Source organism: Rhinatrema bivittatum, chromosome 8 (assembly GCF_901001135.1).
Source record: "Rhinatrema bivittatum chromosome 8, aRhiBiv1.1, whole genome shotgun sequence".
NCBI lineage: Eukaryota > Metazoa > Chordata > Amphibia > Gymnophiona > Rhinatrematidae > Rhinatrema > Rhinatrema bivittatum.
Genome location: NC_042622.1, coordinates 183617227 through 183634487, shown reverse-complemented (window position 1 = coordinate 183634487; position 17261 = coordinate 183617227). Strand labels below are relative to the sequence as shown.

General features: G+C 43.6%; 1 protein-coding gene across 3 annotated transcripts in view; it reads right to left on the bottom strand.

Annotated features, from left to right (window-relative positions):
- The window catches only part of RABEP1 (rabaptin, RAB GTPase binding effector protein 1), a 144171-nt gene that overhangs the window by 117424 nt on the left and 9486 nt on the right, over positions 1 to 17261 (bottom strand). Inside the window, exon 1 of one of the 3 annotated variants that reach the window (XM_029612001.1) lies at positions 13234 to 13252. The exons of the other annotated variants lie outside the window; for them this stretch is intronic. The gene's annotated coding sequence lies outside the window, so the exon portion shown is untranslated. Of the gene's footprint in view, positions 1 to 13233; positions 13253 to 17261 lie in introns of those variants that run through there. 3 annotated transcript variants of the gene reach the window in all.

The window sequence follows — 17261 nt, the reverse complement described above, 5'->3', positions numbered from 1 at the left end:
AAATGTATTAATAACTAATGCTGGAGAATAAGCATTTACTTCTGTGCAGCTGCAGGGGGGGATAGGAAATGGAGGCTGGGTTTCAACACTGCTCTACTAATGGTTATTTACACTTTCAAATAATAAAAGAACTAGGAGGCATTCCATGAAGTTAGCAAGTAACACATTTAAGACTAATCGGAGAAAATTCTTTTTCACACAATGCACAATAAAGCTCTGGAATTTGTTGCCAGAGGAGGTGGTTAGTGCAGTTAGTGTAGCTGTGTTTAAAAAAGGTTTGGATAAGTTTTTGGAGAAGAAGTCCATTAACGGCTATTAGTCAAGTTTACTTAGGGAATAGCCACTGCTATTAATTGCATCAGTAGCATGGGTTCTTCTTAGTGTTTGGGTAACTGCAAGGTTCTTGTGGCCTGGTTTGGTCTCTGTTGGAAACAGGATGCTGGGCTTGATGGACCCTTGGTCTGACCCAGCATGGCAATTTCTTATGTTTAAGAACATAATTGTCATATTGGATCATACCGAGGATCCATCAAACCCAATATCCCATTTCCAACAGTGGCCAATCCAGCACATAAGTACCTGGCAGAATCCCAAACAGATATATCCCATGCTGCTGACGAACATGGATAAGTACTGGCTTTCCCCAAGTCTATCTGGTTAGCAGTTTATGGACTTCTCCAGGAACTTGACCAAGCCTTTTTTAAATCTAGCTATGTTAACTGCCTTTATCATATCCTTTGTAATGAATTCCAGAGCTTAACTATGACCTGAGCGAAAAATAAATTTTTTCTCTGGTTTTAAATGTGCTTACTTTTTTTTTTTTCAAAAAATTAGAGTAAATAACTGATTCACATTTACCTGTTCTATTCCACTCATGATTTTAAATACCTCTATCATATCCCTCCTCAGCCGTCTCTTCTCCAAGTGAACAGCTCTAACCTCTTTAACCTTTCCCCATAGGGAAGCCAATCCACCCCTTTTATCATTTTGGTCGCCCTTCTCTATACATTTTCCAGTTCAAATAGATCTTTTTTGAGATGCAGGAAATAGAACTGTACTATAGATGAGGTCTCATCATGGAGCAATACAGAGGTATTAAGACATTCTCTGTTTTATTCTCCATTCCTTTCCTAATAATTCCTAACATTGTTTGCTTTTTTGACTGCTGCTGCCGCACACTGAGCCAGGTTTTCAAAGTATTATCCACAATGATGTCCAGCTCTTTTTCCTGAGCAGTAACTCCTAATATGGAACCTAATATTGTATAACTACAGTATGGGTTACTTTTGCCAATGTACACATCACTTTTCACTTGTCCACAGTAAATTTCATCTATTTTTGGATGCCTAGTCTCCAAGTCTCGCAAGATCCTCCTGCAATTTCTCACAATCTACTTTTGATTTAACAACTCAAAATAATTTTGTGTCATACTCTTTTCCAGATCATGTATAAATATATTAAAAAAGCACAGATCCCAGTGGCACTCCACTGTTTACCTTTCTCCAATGAGAAAACTGACCAATTAGTACTGCTCTCCATTTCCCATCTTTTAACCAGTTTGTAATCCACACTAATACATTGCCTCCTATCCCATGACTTTTTTCTCAAATCTCTCATGGGGGGATCTTTTCAAACATCTTCTGAAAATCCAAATATACTATATCCATTGGATGAACATCATCCAAATGTTTAACCTTTTCTAAAATACTGCAACGGATTGGTGAGGGCAAGACTTCTCTTATATAAACCCATGCTGGCTGTGTCAAATTAAACCATATTTTTCTATATGTTCTGTGATTTTATTTACAATAGTTTCTACAAATTTTCCAGGTATTGAAGTCAGGCTCACTGGTCTATAATTTTCCAGATCACTCCTGGAGCCCTTTTTAAAGATCAGGATCACATTAGCCATCCTCCAATCTTCAGCTACTATAAACAATTTTAATGTTAGGTTGCAATCTGGATTTTTGTTCTTTTAGTTCTTTCAGAACTCTGGGGTGTAAACCTTCTGGTTCAGGAGACTTTCTACTTTTAGTTTGTCAAGCTGCCCTTTTATATCATCCAAGTCCACCATGATCTCTCTCAGTTCTTCCAAATAACATTGCTGGACATGGTAATTAATGGTAATATCCCCAACATCCTTTTCAGCAAACACCAAAGCAAGGAAATCATTTAGTTCTTCCACTATGGCCTTTGTCTTCCCCGAGTGCCCCTTTATCCCCTCGATAGTCTAGCAGTCCAACCAACGCCCTCACAGGTCTCCTGTTTCAGATATATTTTTTAAAGTTTTCATGATGGGTTTTTGTCTCTGCAGCAAACATTTTTTCAAATTCTCTGTTCATTTTGGCCAGGTAAGCAATAGTATACCCCTGCCGCTGTACTCTTCCCCATCACACATGGAATTTCTACCCAAAAAGATTATATTGTGCATGTAGTCTCCTGCAGGACTCTATGCCTAGAAGTACCCCCCTGCCCCCACCAAAGCTGATCCACCCTATCATTGCAATATAATTTTTACTCCTTTCTAGCACCACCCCATTGGTTAATCTCCTTTTGCCAGGTCTCTGAGATAATTATTTTTACCTCTTCATTCAGTGTTATACATTCTAACTCTCCCATCTTACTTTGTAGACTTCTGGCATTAGCCTACAAACTTTTCAAGGTACTTTTTTTTTTTTTTTAAATTTGTATATACAACTTTCCTAACAGTTAACAGAAATAATTTGGAATCCTAAAGCAAACTGTTTTTTACTTACACACAGGGGCTACTTTTGCTTTTATTGGAACCTTTCTATTGGGATGCTCTAACTCCACAATTACTTTAGTATTCTTCAAAGATACCTCCTTCCGAACCATGCACTGATGAGAGTGAGAAAAAAAGGGGAAAAGTGCTACAAAAATCTATTGGAAGGAGTCTGAACTACACACAGCACAAAAAGACTGCCTTCAGTTACTCAGCTCCCATTAGCCTCACTGGCTCCAAGAATGATGAATCCGGAGTAGCAATTTTCATAGTAGCCAATTAGTTTGCTGGGTAATGCGCCTTGCATTTATCCTAAACACTTATAGTACAAGCTGTCCTTAATGGCACATCAAAACAGAGAACCTGACCCCTAGGACTGCCACATTCTTCATAAACACATACACTCAAAGATTCAGACCAGGATTCCAGCTGGGTAAGAAGGGTCCTACTTCACTATTCAGAATCAACTAGAGAGAATGGGGCAGAATTTCAAAGATTTACGCGTGTAGAGGGGTTATGCGCACCGGGCCTATTTTCAAAAGGCCCGGCGGCGCACGTAAAGCGCCGGGACACGTGTAAGTCCTGGGGCCTGAAAAAAAGGGGCGGGGCGTGGGTGGCTCAGCGGCCATTTGCTGCTGTGTCAGAGATTGTGTGCCAGCAATCGGCCGGCAGGCGCAAAAGGTAAAATAAAGATATGGGGGGTTAGAGTAAGGGGTGGGAAGGTCAGGCTAAGGAGAAGGGAACGGAGGAAGCCAGCACGGCTTGGCACGCACAAGGTGCACAATTGTACACCCCCTTGTACGCGCCGACCCCGGATTTTATAATATGCGAACGCAGGCGCATGTTACAAAATTGGGTGTATATGTGCGCGCGCTCCTTTTAAAATCTACCCCAATGTTTTTATAATCCTTTAAGCCATCACATATGAAAGTATATTGCGAGACCTTTCTTAATATTCTACATCCGCAATCTATCATTTTTAGGCATTCTTGTTTGAAGTACAATAAGAAAGCTTTATAAGGGAGATGTCCATCTGTGGCTTCATATCACAGGCAAAAATCACAGGAGGTAAGAAGTTATGCTTGGATGCAATTTGAGAGTGTGGCAGGGTAGTCGCAAATGGCAAGTTTCAGGTTGGTCAGGCAGACACTGCCAGGTCCCACATCTGTATATTCTTAGTTGGAGTATATCTTTAGTACTTATCACATTTCCTTCCTTACATTCATATCTACTAACTCAGCTCCACAATGCTCCCATATGTGTTATCTGGGACTTACAGACTGCCTTCCTTGAACAAAAGTTCAACCTGAAGAGATTTAGCAAATGTTGCTTACCTGTATCAGGTGTTCTCACAGGACAGCAGGATGTTAGTCCTCATATATGGGTGACATCACAGGATGGAGCCCAATCACGGAACACTTCTGTCAAAGTTTCCAGAACTTTGACTGGCCCCTACTGGGCATGCCACTAACCCTGCAGCCAGCAGGGGTCCCCCTATAGTCTTGTTAAAAAGCTACAGGTATTTAACATTTTTATATACCGGGCTTCATGCAGAATTTGCATATCAGCTCGGTTTACATTGTAACTGAAAAAGACATGCATGAAGAGTGCAAGTTACATAGAACAGGGTCTTAAAAACTTGGAACAGAATACATGGGTAAAATAGCTTATAACATAATAGATGAAGGAGAAACTGAAAATTATCTTAATTGTAAAGTGTTATGTTTCAGGCTTGATTGAGAGTCTTTGGATAGATTATTTGCTAGTGCGTGGACGTTGATGTGACTTATTATCATGATTAGAACGCTTGTTCGAAAAGCCAGGTTTTTAGTCTCTTTTTGAAGTTGATTGGGCAATGTTCTGACCGGAGAAAAGAAGGTAGCGAGTTCCAGATTGATGGACCTGCTGAAGACAAGGCACGTTTGCTTAGCGAAGTTTTGACGTGTGTTTGGAGAGTGTTTTTGTAAGCTGTTCTCGTTGGTCTGGTTGGTAGATGAAGTAGAAGAGGGAAGTTGAGTTCAAGAGGACTGCCCTTGTGTATGGTTTTTTGAATGATTGTTAATGTTTTGTATAATATTCTGTACTTAATTGGGAGCCAATGTAAGTCCCTCAAAATGGGGGTAATATGATCTCTCCTGTTGGTCTTGGTCAGTATCCTGGCTGCGGCGTTCTGCAGCATTTGAAGGGGTTTAAGGGTGTTAGCTGGAATGCCGATTAGCAAAGAATTGCAATAATCGATTTTCGAGAAAATGATTGCTTGGAGTACTGATCTGTAGTCTTGGAAGTGCAGTAGTGGTCTGAGGCATTTAAGGACTTGTAATTTATAAAAGCCCTCCTTAGCAGTGTTATTTACGAATCTCTTTAGGTTTGGTTGATCGTCCATGATGACTCCTAGGTTTCTCACTTGTGCAGAAAAGGAAGGTTGATTTATTTGGTTTACGTTTGGCCTTGCATAGTTATTGTCTTGAGCGATAAGGAGAATTTCCGTTTTATTGGAATAGAGTATTAGATTAAGGCTTGAGAGCAAGTTGTTAATGGACAACAGGCAGGAGTTCCAGAATTCTAGTGTTTTTTGAAGGGATTCTTTAATTGGTATAAGAATTTGTACGTCGTCTGCGTAAATGAAATGTTTAAGATTGAGTTTGGATAGAAGCTGGCATAACAGTAAAAGGTATGTGTTAAAAAGAGTCGGAGATAATGAAGAGCCTTGAGGGACTCCCATAGAGGAATCGACGGGGTGTGATTCATTGTTGTTGATTCTAACTTTGTAAAATCTGTTTTGTAGAAATGACTTAAACCAGTTTAGTGCGGTATCTTTGATTCCAATGTCTGTCAGACGTTCCAAGAGTAAGGAGTGATTCACCGTGTCGAATGCGGCTGATAGATCGAGGAGTATGAGTAAGCAGGATTGTTTTTTATCAAGATTCAGGAGTATTGTGTCAGTTAAAGAGATTAAGAGAGTTTCAGTGCTCCGTTCTTTTCGAAAACCATATTGAGATGGTGCTAGAATATTGTTGTCGTCAAGGTATTCCGTAAGTTGTCTGTTTACTATCTTTTCCAGGATTTTAGAGATGAATGGGAGATTCGCAATGGGTCGGAAATTGGCTGGATCGTCTGGGGAAAGGTTAGGTTTTTTTAGGAGTGGTTTGAGTATTGCAAGTTTTAGCGGGTCTGGAGCATATCCTTGAATTAGTGAACAATTGATAATGTCTGCGATGGCTTTGGCAACTGTTTTGGGGATAGCTATAAGTAAATTAGACTGGATCGCATCTGTGGGGTGTGAGGAGGGTTTAAGTTTTTTTAGGACTGTTTCGATCTCTAAGGAGGATATAAGATAAAATTTATTCAGAGTTGAGTTCTGTTGGGGGTGAATTGAGTAGAGAGTGGTCACATGTGAACATTTGTTGTCTTTTAAAGGTGATATAAGGTCTGTGATTTTTTTTCTTGAAGTATGTTGCTAGTTCAGTGGCTTTTTTGGCAGCTTGATCGTCTGGGATGGATGGGGGGAGGGTTTAGTGAGCGACGAGACAAGAGAGAAAAGAGCTTTGGGATCGAAGGTGAAGTGGTGAATTTTCTGGGCGTAGAAATCCCTTTTAGTTTGTAGAATGGCTGTCCGGTAGCGGTGCATGAGCGACTTGTATGTGTCCCTGTTAGATTGTGATGGGTTTTTTCGCCATAAAAGTTCTTTACTTCTCAGTTCTTGCTTAAGGGTTTTCAGCTGTGGGGAGTACCAGGGTTTTCTGTTGTTCTGGTTGGTAGTAGAACGTTTTGTGATTAAAGGGCAAGTAAGGTCTGCAATGTTCTTTGTTATCTTGAACCATCAGGATGTGGCTGAGTCAGCGTCAGTGAGGTCAAGTTTGCTTAATGCTGAGGATAGGTGAGTGTTGATGGTGTCAGGTTGCAAGTAATGCCAAAAATAAAATAAGAAAACGTTACGAACCCAACACCACGGGGCAGCGGGTGGGTTTCGTGAGGACTACCATCCTGCTGTCCTGTGAGAACACATTTTACAGGTAAGCAACATTTGCTTTCTCACAGGACAAGCAGGATGGTAGTCCTCACATATAGGTGAGTACCGAGCTGAGGATGTCCGAGTATGCACCAAATGTACCCAGGTGTGCAAGGCACTAGGCTTGGGATGAAATTTGGCCGAGGGCATCCTGAACCTCACCGGGCAGTCGGAAGGGTGATGGTACGTCACGTTGTAAATAGGTTGTGCAAGATAGACTGGCCGAAGATGGAATCTTGTCTTCCGGCTTTGTCCAAGCAATAGTGGGCTGTAAAAGTATGGAGAGAACACCAGGTGGCAGCCCTGCAAATGTCAGGAAGCAGCACCGATCGTAGGTGTGCTACTGAAGTTGCCATGGCCCTCACAGAGTGTGCTTTAACACGGTCTTGAAGTGGAATGCCCGCTTGCTGATAGCAAAAGGATATGCAGTCCGCCAACCAGGAGGAGAGAGTCTGTTTACCCACAGGCTGCCCCAATTTGATAGGATGGAAGAGACAAAAAATTGAATGCTTTTCCTGTGGGCAGCTGTATGGTCTAGATAGACCACTAGAGCCCGTTTGCAGTCAAGGGTATGGAGAACCTGCTGTCCTGGGTTGGAATGGGGCCTGGGAATAAAGGTAGGTAGTATGATGGATTGATTGAGATGAAACTCCGAAACTACCTTAGGTAAGAATTTAGGGTGAGTGCGGAGTACTGCCCGGTCCTGCAGAAGTTTAGTGTAAGGCGGGTAGGTAACTACAGCCTGTAATTCACTAACTCTGCGAGCAGAAGTGATTGCCAAAAGGAAAATCACTTTCCATGTGAGATATCGAAGGTCACAGGATTGAAGAGGCTCGAATGGTGGTTTCATGAGCCGACCCAAAACTAGGTTGAGGTCCCAAGAAGGGGCCGGAGGATGCAGAGGAGGCTTGAGGTGAAGCAAGCCCTTCAAAAAATGTGTAACAAGGGGTTGTACTGATAGGGGAACATCCCCGACACCTTTATGGAAGGCGGCTACCGCACTGACATGCATCATGATAGAGGAAGTTTTTAGACCCGACTCTGACAAGTGCCAGAGATAGTCCAGAAACTTCGTGATTGGACAGGTAAAGGGGTCAAGGGACTGAGAAGAGCACCATGACGTAAACCTGGTCCATTTGTAAGAATACGATTTTCTTGTGGAAGGCTTCCGTGAAGCAATCAGGACACGGGAAACTGGTTCAGAAAGGTTAAGTGACTGAAGGATTAACCTTTCAACATCCATGCCGTCAGGGACAAGGCTTGAAAATTAGGGTGGCGGAGGCACCCATCGTTTAGAGTTATTAGAAGCGGGTCCTTTCCCAAGGGAATGTGCCTGTGAATGGAGAGATCCTGAAGTATTGGAAACCATACTTGGCGCGGCCAGTGGGGTGCTATCAGGATCATGGTTCCCTTGTCCTGACGTAACTTCACGAGAGTCTTCGAGAGAAGTGGAAGTAGAGGGAATGCATATAGAAGACCGGTTGCCCAGGATAGGGAGAACGCGTCTCTTGGCTGATAGTGTTGGCTGCGAGTGAGAGAGCAGAAGTTGTCTACTTTACGATTTTGAGGTGACGCAAAGAGGTCTATTTGAGGATAACCCCATTGGTGGAAGATCGAGTTCGCTACTGAGGGGCTGAGAGACCACTCGTGCGGTTGAAAGGTGCGACTAAGCTTGTCTGCCAACACATTGTTCACTCCTGGCAAGTAGGTGGCCCTGAGGTACATCTAGTGGGAGAGGGCCTCCGCCCATATCTGTGCAGCTTCCTGACACAGAAGGTAGGAGCCCGTCCCTCCCTGTTTGTTGATGTACCACATGGCCACCTGGCTGTCCGTCTGGATCAGGATGACTCGATTGGAGAGGCGATCCTGAAATACCCTGAGAGCATATCTGATTGCTCGCAGTTCCAGGAAATTTATTTGGTGTTTGGCTTCCTCTGGAGACCAAGATCCTTGTGTCTGCAGATCGGCCACGTGGGCTCCCCAGCCGAGGTTGGAAGCATCGGTGGTGAGAATTATTTGAGGGTTTGGAGCCTGGAAGGGCAAGCCTTGGAGGAGATTGACCTGATTTCTCCACCAGGCGAGAGACTGACGGAGTGAGTCGGTTACGTAGTACAATGGTTGACAGGGGAGAGTCCACTGCATGACTCTCGTGGCCAAGTGGGCCATTGGGGTGACCTGAACTGAGGACGCCATTTGTCCTAGGAGGATGAGAAAGTGGTGTGCAGTTGTGGAGTGCTGAGACTGCAGCTGGTGTGCAAGAGACACGAGAGTGAGAGCTCGCTGTTGAGGCAGAAAAGCCTTTGCCTGCAAGGTGTCCAAGTCTGCCCCAATGAACAATAAGGTTTGAGATGGGACTAAGTAGGATTTGTTGTAGTTGACGAGAAATCCAAGTGAAATTAGAGTGTGTAAAGTAAGATGTAGGGATGACAGAGCAGCTTGCTGAGTGGGAGCCCTGATTAACCAATCGTCTAGATAGGGGTAGAAGTGGACACCCTGAGTCCTGAGGAAGGCTGCAACTACAATGAGGCATTTTGTGGAGACTCGTGGTGCAGATGCAAGGCCGAATGGAAGCACTCGGTACTGATAGTGCTTGGGGCCTACTAGAAACCTCAGGTATTTGGATGAGATGGAATTATCGCAATATGAGTGTTTGTGTCTTGGAAGTCTAGAGAGCAGAGCCAGTCTCCTCTTTGTAGAAGACGAATAAGAGAGCCCAAGGTTACCATTTTGAACTTCTCTCGCTGGAGGGCACGTAGATCCAAAATTGGATGAACGCCTCCCGATCTTTTGGGGGATTAGAAAAGTACCGGGAATAGAACCCTAGGCCATGCTGAGAGTAGGGTACTGGTTCTATTGTCTTGGACTGGAGGAGGAGGAGGGAGATCTCCTGTTCCAGAAGGATGGAGTAATCGGATGTTCTCCACGTCGGAAGAGGTGGGGAGTCCAGTGGAATGGAGAGAAAGTTCAGACGATAACCTTGAGCAATTAATCGCTCAAGGTTATCATCTGAGGTGATTGAGTGCCACCTGTTGTTGAAATGGCACAACTGACCTCCCACTGGTATGTGGGGCAATGAAAACTGGCTGCTGCTCTCTATGCAGGAGTCAAAAATCGGAAGCAGGGCCTAGCTGAGGAGCTGCTTGCGGTTTTTGCTTTCGTGTCTGATGAGACTGGGCTTTTTGAAACGGCCTCGTAGAACGGGTTTCTAGTTGGTGGCGGGTAGGGCTTCTTCGGGCAGAAGAATGACTTCTTAGAGTCCTTCCCGAAAGGGCTGTTTTGAAGAGTACTCAGAAGGCATCAGAGAGCGCTGTCTCAGGGTCTCATGATGGTCCTTGAGTTCCGCCACCCTATTACACTGGGTCATATAGAGCTGATAAGAGGCAAGGCTGGAGATAAGTATTGATCCCTGGAAGACCCGGCGACCAATGGCATCTAGAAATTTCTGTTCCTTGCCTGGGGGAAAGGAAGTATGATGTTTTGATCTCTTTGCTCTTTTCTGGGCAGATGCTACAACCACAGATTGGTGATCCAATTGAGGTTTGTGAAAGGCTAGAGCTGACTGAACGAGATAGGTGGTGTCAGCTTTCCTGTGGACTGGAGCAACGGAGCCAGGATGTTCCCAGTTCTTTTTGAGGAGATCCAGAAGAACCTGGTGGATAAGGATGGAGGTTATTTCCTTGGGAGCATCCAGGAATTGTAACAGCTCCATCATTTGATGCCTGTCATCTTGTTCAGTCTGTTATTGGAAGGGAACCAATTCAGACATCTCCTTCACAAAATTTATGAAGGAAAGGTCCTCTGGAGGAGAAGGCTTTCTGCTTTCAGTAGGTGAAGGCGGTGAAGGCAAATCATCGGTGTCTGGTGAAGAATCATCAGTCCAGGTGTCGTAGGGATCAGCACCTGCTCCTCTAGGGACTAGAGGACGGGGCGGTGGGATCCCCGAAGGTCCTAGTAGAGGCTCCGAAGGACTCGAAGGAATAACTGGAGGCACCGGTGCAGGCATCGATGGATGGCTCGATGGTGCCGAAGGACGCGTCGGCACCGATGGGTGGATCGGTGGCACTGGACATATGGGCATCGACGGCTGAGCCATCGGCAGAACTCCTGATGGACGGATGTGGAACGGTGTTCCTCCTCCCGATGACAACGCAAGTGGGGAGGGCACCGGAGCCACCGGTGACCCGGGGTCCATCGGTGGAAAAGCGGCCATAAGCGCTTCCATCCTCTAGAGCAGCAGTGCCAACGCTACTGGAATCAGATCAGTGGTCGGTTCCGTAATCTGTACCAGTGTCTGCGCTGGAGGAACCTGGAGTCGATGCATCGCCTTGTTGATGGCCTCCTGAACCATCCAGTCCAGTTCTTTTCGGAGACCTGGAGCAAGCAGCCCCGGCTCCAGAACAGAAGGAGGCGGCAGAGGCATAGCCGGAGGGACCACCGTTAAAGGCGGAGTCGCAGCTCCCTATACCCTGTCGGGTGAGGGTTGCCTCGGTGACCTGACCGCCAAAAAGGTCGGTGCCTTTTCTGGACGGGGTTTCTTTGACGGCGGCTCGGACGATGGCTTCGCTCCCTCGATGGTCCGAGACTTTTGATGCCGGTGGCGATATTTATCTCTACGATCCCCTTGGTCCTGAGGGGGGAGTAGAGGGTGTCGAAGGCCAAGAAGTCGTCGATGCCGGACGGTCACTGGCCGGAGGTCGATGCTGGCGCGAAGTCGACAGCGTCTGGGTTTGAGCACGGAAGAGAAGTTCCATTTTGTCCATTCTAGCCTTGCGACCTTTTGGTGTCATAAGGGCACATTTGGTGCAGGTTAGGACATCGTGCTCACATCCGAGACACATTACACAGACCTTGTGAGGGTCTGTGATGGACATGGTGCGATTACAGTCTGGGCACCGACGGAACCCCAATGCCATGGCCATGAAAAAATTGGGCTGCGGCATGGTCAACAGTCAGTAGGCCACGAGGGCCAAACTAGACGGTAATCAACGGAAAACGGGTAAAAAATTTACCGGAGTACCGCGGCTTGAAATAGTTGAAGGAGGGACCCCTGTGGGGTAAATTAAATTTTAGTAATTCCGTGAGGAAAATTCCTGTCAGGAATCTCTGCAGAGGTCCTTAACCGCGTGGCTACTACAGCGCGGAAAAAAGACTGAAGGGGGACCCCTGCTGGCTGCAGGGTTAGTGCCATGCTGGGTATTCCCAGTAGGGGCTAGTCAAAGTTCTGGAAACTTTGACAGAAGTGTTCTGTGATTGGGCTCCATGTGATGTCACCCATATGTGAGAACTAACATTCTGCTTGTCCTGTGAGAAACAACAAAACAAAATAGTATAAAATCAAATACAACAATCTACTATGTCACTATGCTACAACAGTCTAAAGCAAACTGACAAACCCCACAAGGAAGGCCAAACTAATTCAGCTGCTGGCACAATTCACATAATTATACCTAAACAGCCCACGTCAACAACTACATACTATCCACAGACCCACCCAACAGCCCCAAAAACGTGTCCCACTTTGTAGTTGTGGGGAAAAAAAATAATTTATTCTTTTGCTTCATGTAGTAGATGATGTTCCAAGAGATTAGGTACTGCATTTGTGTATCTGGAAGGTTTGAAATACTTAATATTTAATGACAGCGATAAGTAGCAACTAAAGAAAGAGAAGTGAATAGCACTAACAACTCCATTTCAAGGGAGCCAAATGGTTCCCTTCATGTTAAAAAGGTGAGCAGGACAAGCTTGATGCATCCCACGTCAAAGAGAATTTTTATGTTACAACTGCATCAACTTGACCATTTCCTAGCTACACAGTGCCCTCCTTTTGGCTGGTTTTTGCTTGCCCTGATATATTTAATTTAGTATATTTTGAACACTTTTGAATAAAATGTATAGACATATTAAGGCTGCAGCTATCTTTTTTAAATTATACTTTCCCCAGCTTCAAGTTTTTATGCTATTTTTTTTTACTAATGTGAAGCCTGCATTTTTTTTTGGGGGGGGGGGGGTTCTGATGACAATCAGCATTGCAGCACCACTATATGACTGTAGACTTGAGAAGCTTTGCACATATTCACCACCAACACCTGAGGAAAAGACACCTACTGTGCCATTTTATTTTATTCTCAATTTAATACCTTTGTATAGACTAGGATTTAAATGTTTCATAGATCCAAAGTTATCTGAAAGAGACCAGCAGCCAGTAGACTGTCTGGGAATGAAGGTGCCCTAGGGAATAAGCAGGAAAGCCATTCAAGCCAACAGCCACCGAACTAGTTGAAGCAGCAGGAAACACTCATTTGTTTGTTTGTTCTATTTTTTTTCTGGAAGACAAACCGTAAAGGAATATGGCTGTACAGAACAGGTTCACAGACCTCAGACTAGTTTCATACAGGGTTTAGTATAGGTTAGTAACAATATGTATACCCTGGAAGCGAGGAGGTACAGGGGAGATATGATGCAGACCTTCAGAACTTCAAACCTTTTCAGGTGGAAAGAAATCAGTAGAACCAGGTGTCACAAAATGAAACTCCAGGGAGGATGACTCAGAACCAATGTTAGGAAATATTTCTTCACGGAGACGATGGTGGATGCTTGGAATGCCCTTCTAGAGGAGGGGAAGAAGAATAAAACAGTCAAGGAATTCAAAGGGGCAAGAGATAAAACACTGTGGATCCCTAAACACTAGAGGATGGAAACGAAGAAAAGAGTGAATGGGGGGGGGGGGGGGGTTTTAACTTGTTGGTGCAGCGGTTACTGTTTTGATGCTTTTGATGCAGCTACAACATTGCTCTCTGCTTCAACAGCAGGGGGGGGAAAAAAGGGGAACTGGATTCAGATATCAACCAAGAGCCTCAACTTTTACAGTCTGGGGAACTAATAAGCATAAGGGTAACCTACACAGAGCAGCAGTTATTACCCTAACAGCAGGCATGGGATTACTACACCTAACCAATAAGCCTTGATGCTTTTGACACAATTGCAACATCACTCTCCACTTTGACGGTAATGGTGAGAGGGGAAGGGGGAATTGGATTTAGACAACAACTAACACAGGCCCTGACTTATGGTCTGGGGTACTGATATGCAGATATGGAGGGTGGGGGGGGGGGGGGGGGGAAGCACAGCCAAGTCCAAATCCTTAAGCAAAGCACGTCGCACAGCACTGTCTGAATTTTCAAGAAGGCTCATCACCCAATAAAATTGTTGCTAACAGTAAATTTTGTGTGTGTTATCATAAAGCTTGGGGATAACCACATGGAGCAGCAGTTGCTACCCTGAAGAGAAACAGGGGGGTATCCTGCATGGCAAGGCAGATACTACCACAAGAATCTTGCTGGACAGACTGGATGAACCATTTGGTGCTTTTCTGCTACAGTTACTATGTTATGGAGGAACAAAGAATGTAACCATTTGATCTCTCATGTGCTCTTACCTCAAAGTTTACAACTATTGAGGGGCACAAAGATTATTTACCCTCATTTGCCTTTCCAAAGTAGTGTTATAAATTAACCACCTACTATAAGGCGCTTCTACACTGTGTACTAACCTAACAGCCCTCATGAATATACATTCTTACTTATTGTAACTTTCCAATTAGAGCATGGATACAAATAGAAAGCTTTTTAGCACAGACCTTCACCAAGTTCAATATGCTGGCAGTTCCTGTAATATCTACAAGCATAGGATAATCTAATTTACAGAACATTTTACATATCTTACCATTGTGTAAGAGATGTAATAATTTCAAAGCACATACAGAGGGCAGAACTCCACATTACGGAACAAGAAGTTCTGCACAGAACTAATGGAACGCGTGAGCCCACATGGAACAGGGAAAACACACTGTGTCCAATTCCTCCTGGCGTCAACAGGTCACCAAATTAAAAATGACTATATTTCTTGGAAGCCTAGTATTTAGAGCAGTGATGTTAACCTTTTTTGGGGTCATGGACCTTGTTGAGAATCTGATGAAAGCTATGGACCCCTGCCCAGAAACATGCACAAAATACACTTTATTTGTGCCTGGTTCAGGCCCCATGAAACCCAGGTTAAGAACTCCTGATTTAGATGAGAAAAAAATTGGGGGGGGGGGGGGGGGGAAGAGGAGAAGGAGTTATACACCACCATCATATACAATATTGCATGATATAAAATGTACAATAGTTACGTGACAGATGTTCAAATATCTGAAAAGGTATAAATGTTTAAAAAGTTAATCTTTTTTCAGTGCAGAGCATGTTCTAGAGGCTCCAAGAGTTAGAGTCAGAAGTAACACATAGGGAAAGAGTGCTGGATGTAGGAAATGGGCTTCCATAGAAGGTGGAGGCATAAAAAAAACGAAATGGCATTCACAAAGGCATGAGATAAGCACAGCAGATGCTTAACTGAGAAAAGAAAGATTAACAGCAATCACTTGGAGTCTAAGGCATTGTACCAGGGAACAAGTGGGCAGGCTAGATTGATCCTCTCAGTCTTTACCTGCCCTGTCCCTAAACTTTTTCTGCAACGTAACACAGAATACGATGGCAGGTATGTGACTTGCGGGTCTGTGTTCTAATTAATAAAATAAATTGCCAGCCCCATAGACACATTTCCAGAAAATTCTAGAAGCTGTAGTGTTGAAAATTGGAGTCTGGTAGGGTTGTGACACCTTTTAAAAGGACCAAAAACAAAAAAAATAAAAAAAAAACGATGATACAGGAGCTTTCAGGAATTCACAAGCCTCTTCTTCAAAGAGAGAAAACTCAACATCAGTAATTTAAAAATCAATATCTCCCCACAAACAATTAGGAAGAGATTCTACATCTCTTAAAAAGCTTTGGCTTTATTTGATTTACAGGATTACTCTTGAAGAGGAGGAAAGGCAAGGTTTAAAATACAGAAAATTGTCTTCTTGCTAATATTTTACTGCGTCTGTGGTCTTACAAGGATTATGTCAGCTCTTCCAGAGTCTTACTGATTATAAATGTTTCTTCTTTTTTATGGTTTTAAAACAGAAGTTTACTTAAAATAAATGATCAGGAAGAATATTTCCTGGACAAGGATCATTCAGGGCAAGAAAAATCTTAAGAGGTCAAGTTAACTCCAATAACTCATTTGGTAATGTTTCAATTAAAAATAAATAGTTCTAGCTCAGAAGATCACGGAGTCACCTGCCTGTCTGGGTTCATGTATATCATGGACAAGTCGGAGAACAAACATCATGACAAGCTATAAGAACATGCCATACTGGGTCAGACCAAGGGTCCATCAAGCTCAGCATCCTGTTTCCAACAGTGGCCAATCCAGGCCATAAGAACCTGGCAAGGACCAAAAAACTAAGTCTATTCCATGTTACCGTTGCTAGTAATAGCAGTGGCTATTCTCTAAGTCAACTTAATTAATAGCAGATAATGGTCTTTTCCTCCAAGAACTTATCCAATCCTTTTTTAAACACAGCTATACTAACTGCACTAACCACATCCTCTGGCAACAAATTCCAGAGTTTAATTGTGCGTTGAGTAAAAAAGAATTTTCTCCGATTAGTTTTAAATGTGCCACATGCTAACTTCATGGAGTGCCCCCTAGTCTATTATCCGAAAGAGTAAATAACCAATTCACATCTACCCGTTCTAGACCTCTCATGATTTTAAACACCTCTATCATATCCCCCCTCAGCCGTCTCTTCTCCAAGCTGAAAAGTCCTAACCTCTTTAGTCTTTCCTCATAGGGGAGCTGTTCCATTTCCCTTATTTTGGTAGCTCTTCTCTGTACCATCTCTATCGCAATTATATCTTTTTTGAAATGCGGCGAGCAGACATCAGAATGGTGTGGAAGGGGCAGTCTCAGACGATACTTCCCCTTCTTTTCTTTCCAGTAAAAGGTTAGATATAAAGTGGAAAAAAGTAAGAATCTTTTATGCGCCTCATGACCAAAGAGAATACTGAATACAAGCCCAGGCAATTCAGTATGTGACAAACTGAATGCATCCTTTCATCTGGGAAAGACAAGCTTTGGAATTACGTGTAAAGACTGCTCTGCATTTTCTCTCTGGAAAAAAGAAAGCAGAGAATGTTCATCAATGTATCTGCATGAAGAATTCTTCCATGCTGAATGAAGATGGAGTCCAGTCTTAGATTTAACGCTTGTTATTCACCTGAACTCACACCTGTACCAGTGATCTGTAAGGATCCTACTAGACATATCGGCAGTTGGAAAAACTGGGTAGAATTAGAGAGAGCATTTCTGGTTTGCTTTTATTTGTATTTTGTTTCTTTAAATTCAATAACTATGCTCAAAGTCACTAACACCCATGGAAGAGATTTCTAAAATCTGCAACGTATATTTACTAGAAAGTATGCTTCAGAAATAATCAAGGATCATAATATCTTAGCCTGATAGAAGGTCTGTGAATCAAGAGTCTGCACACAGTTTCATTAAGCACCAATGTCAAAATGGAAAGGGAAGGAAAGTATGCTAGTGGTTAGAGCAGCCAGCTACAAACCAGGGAAACCAGAGTTCAAATCC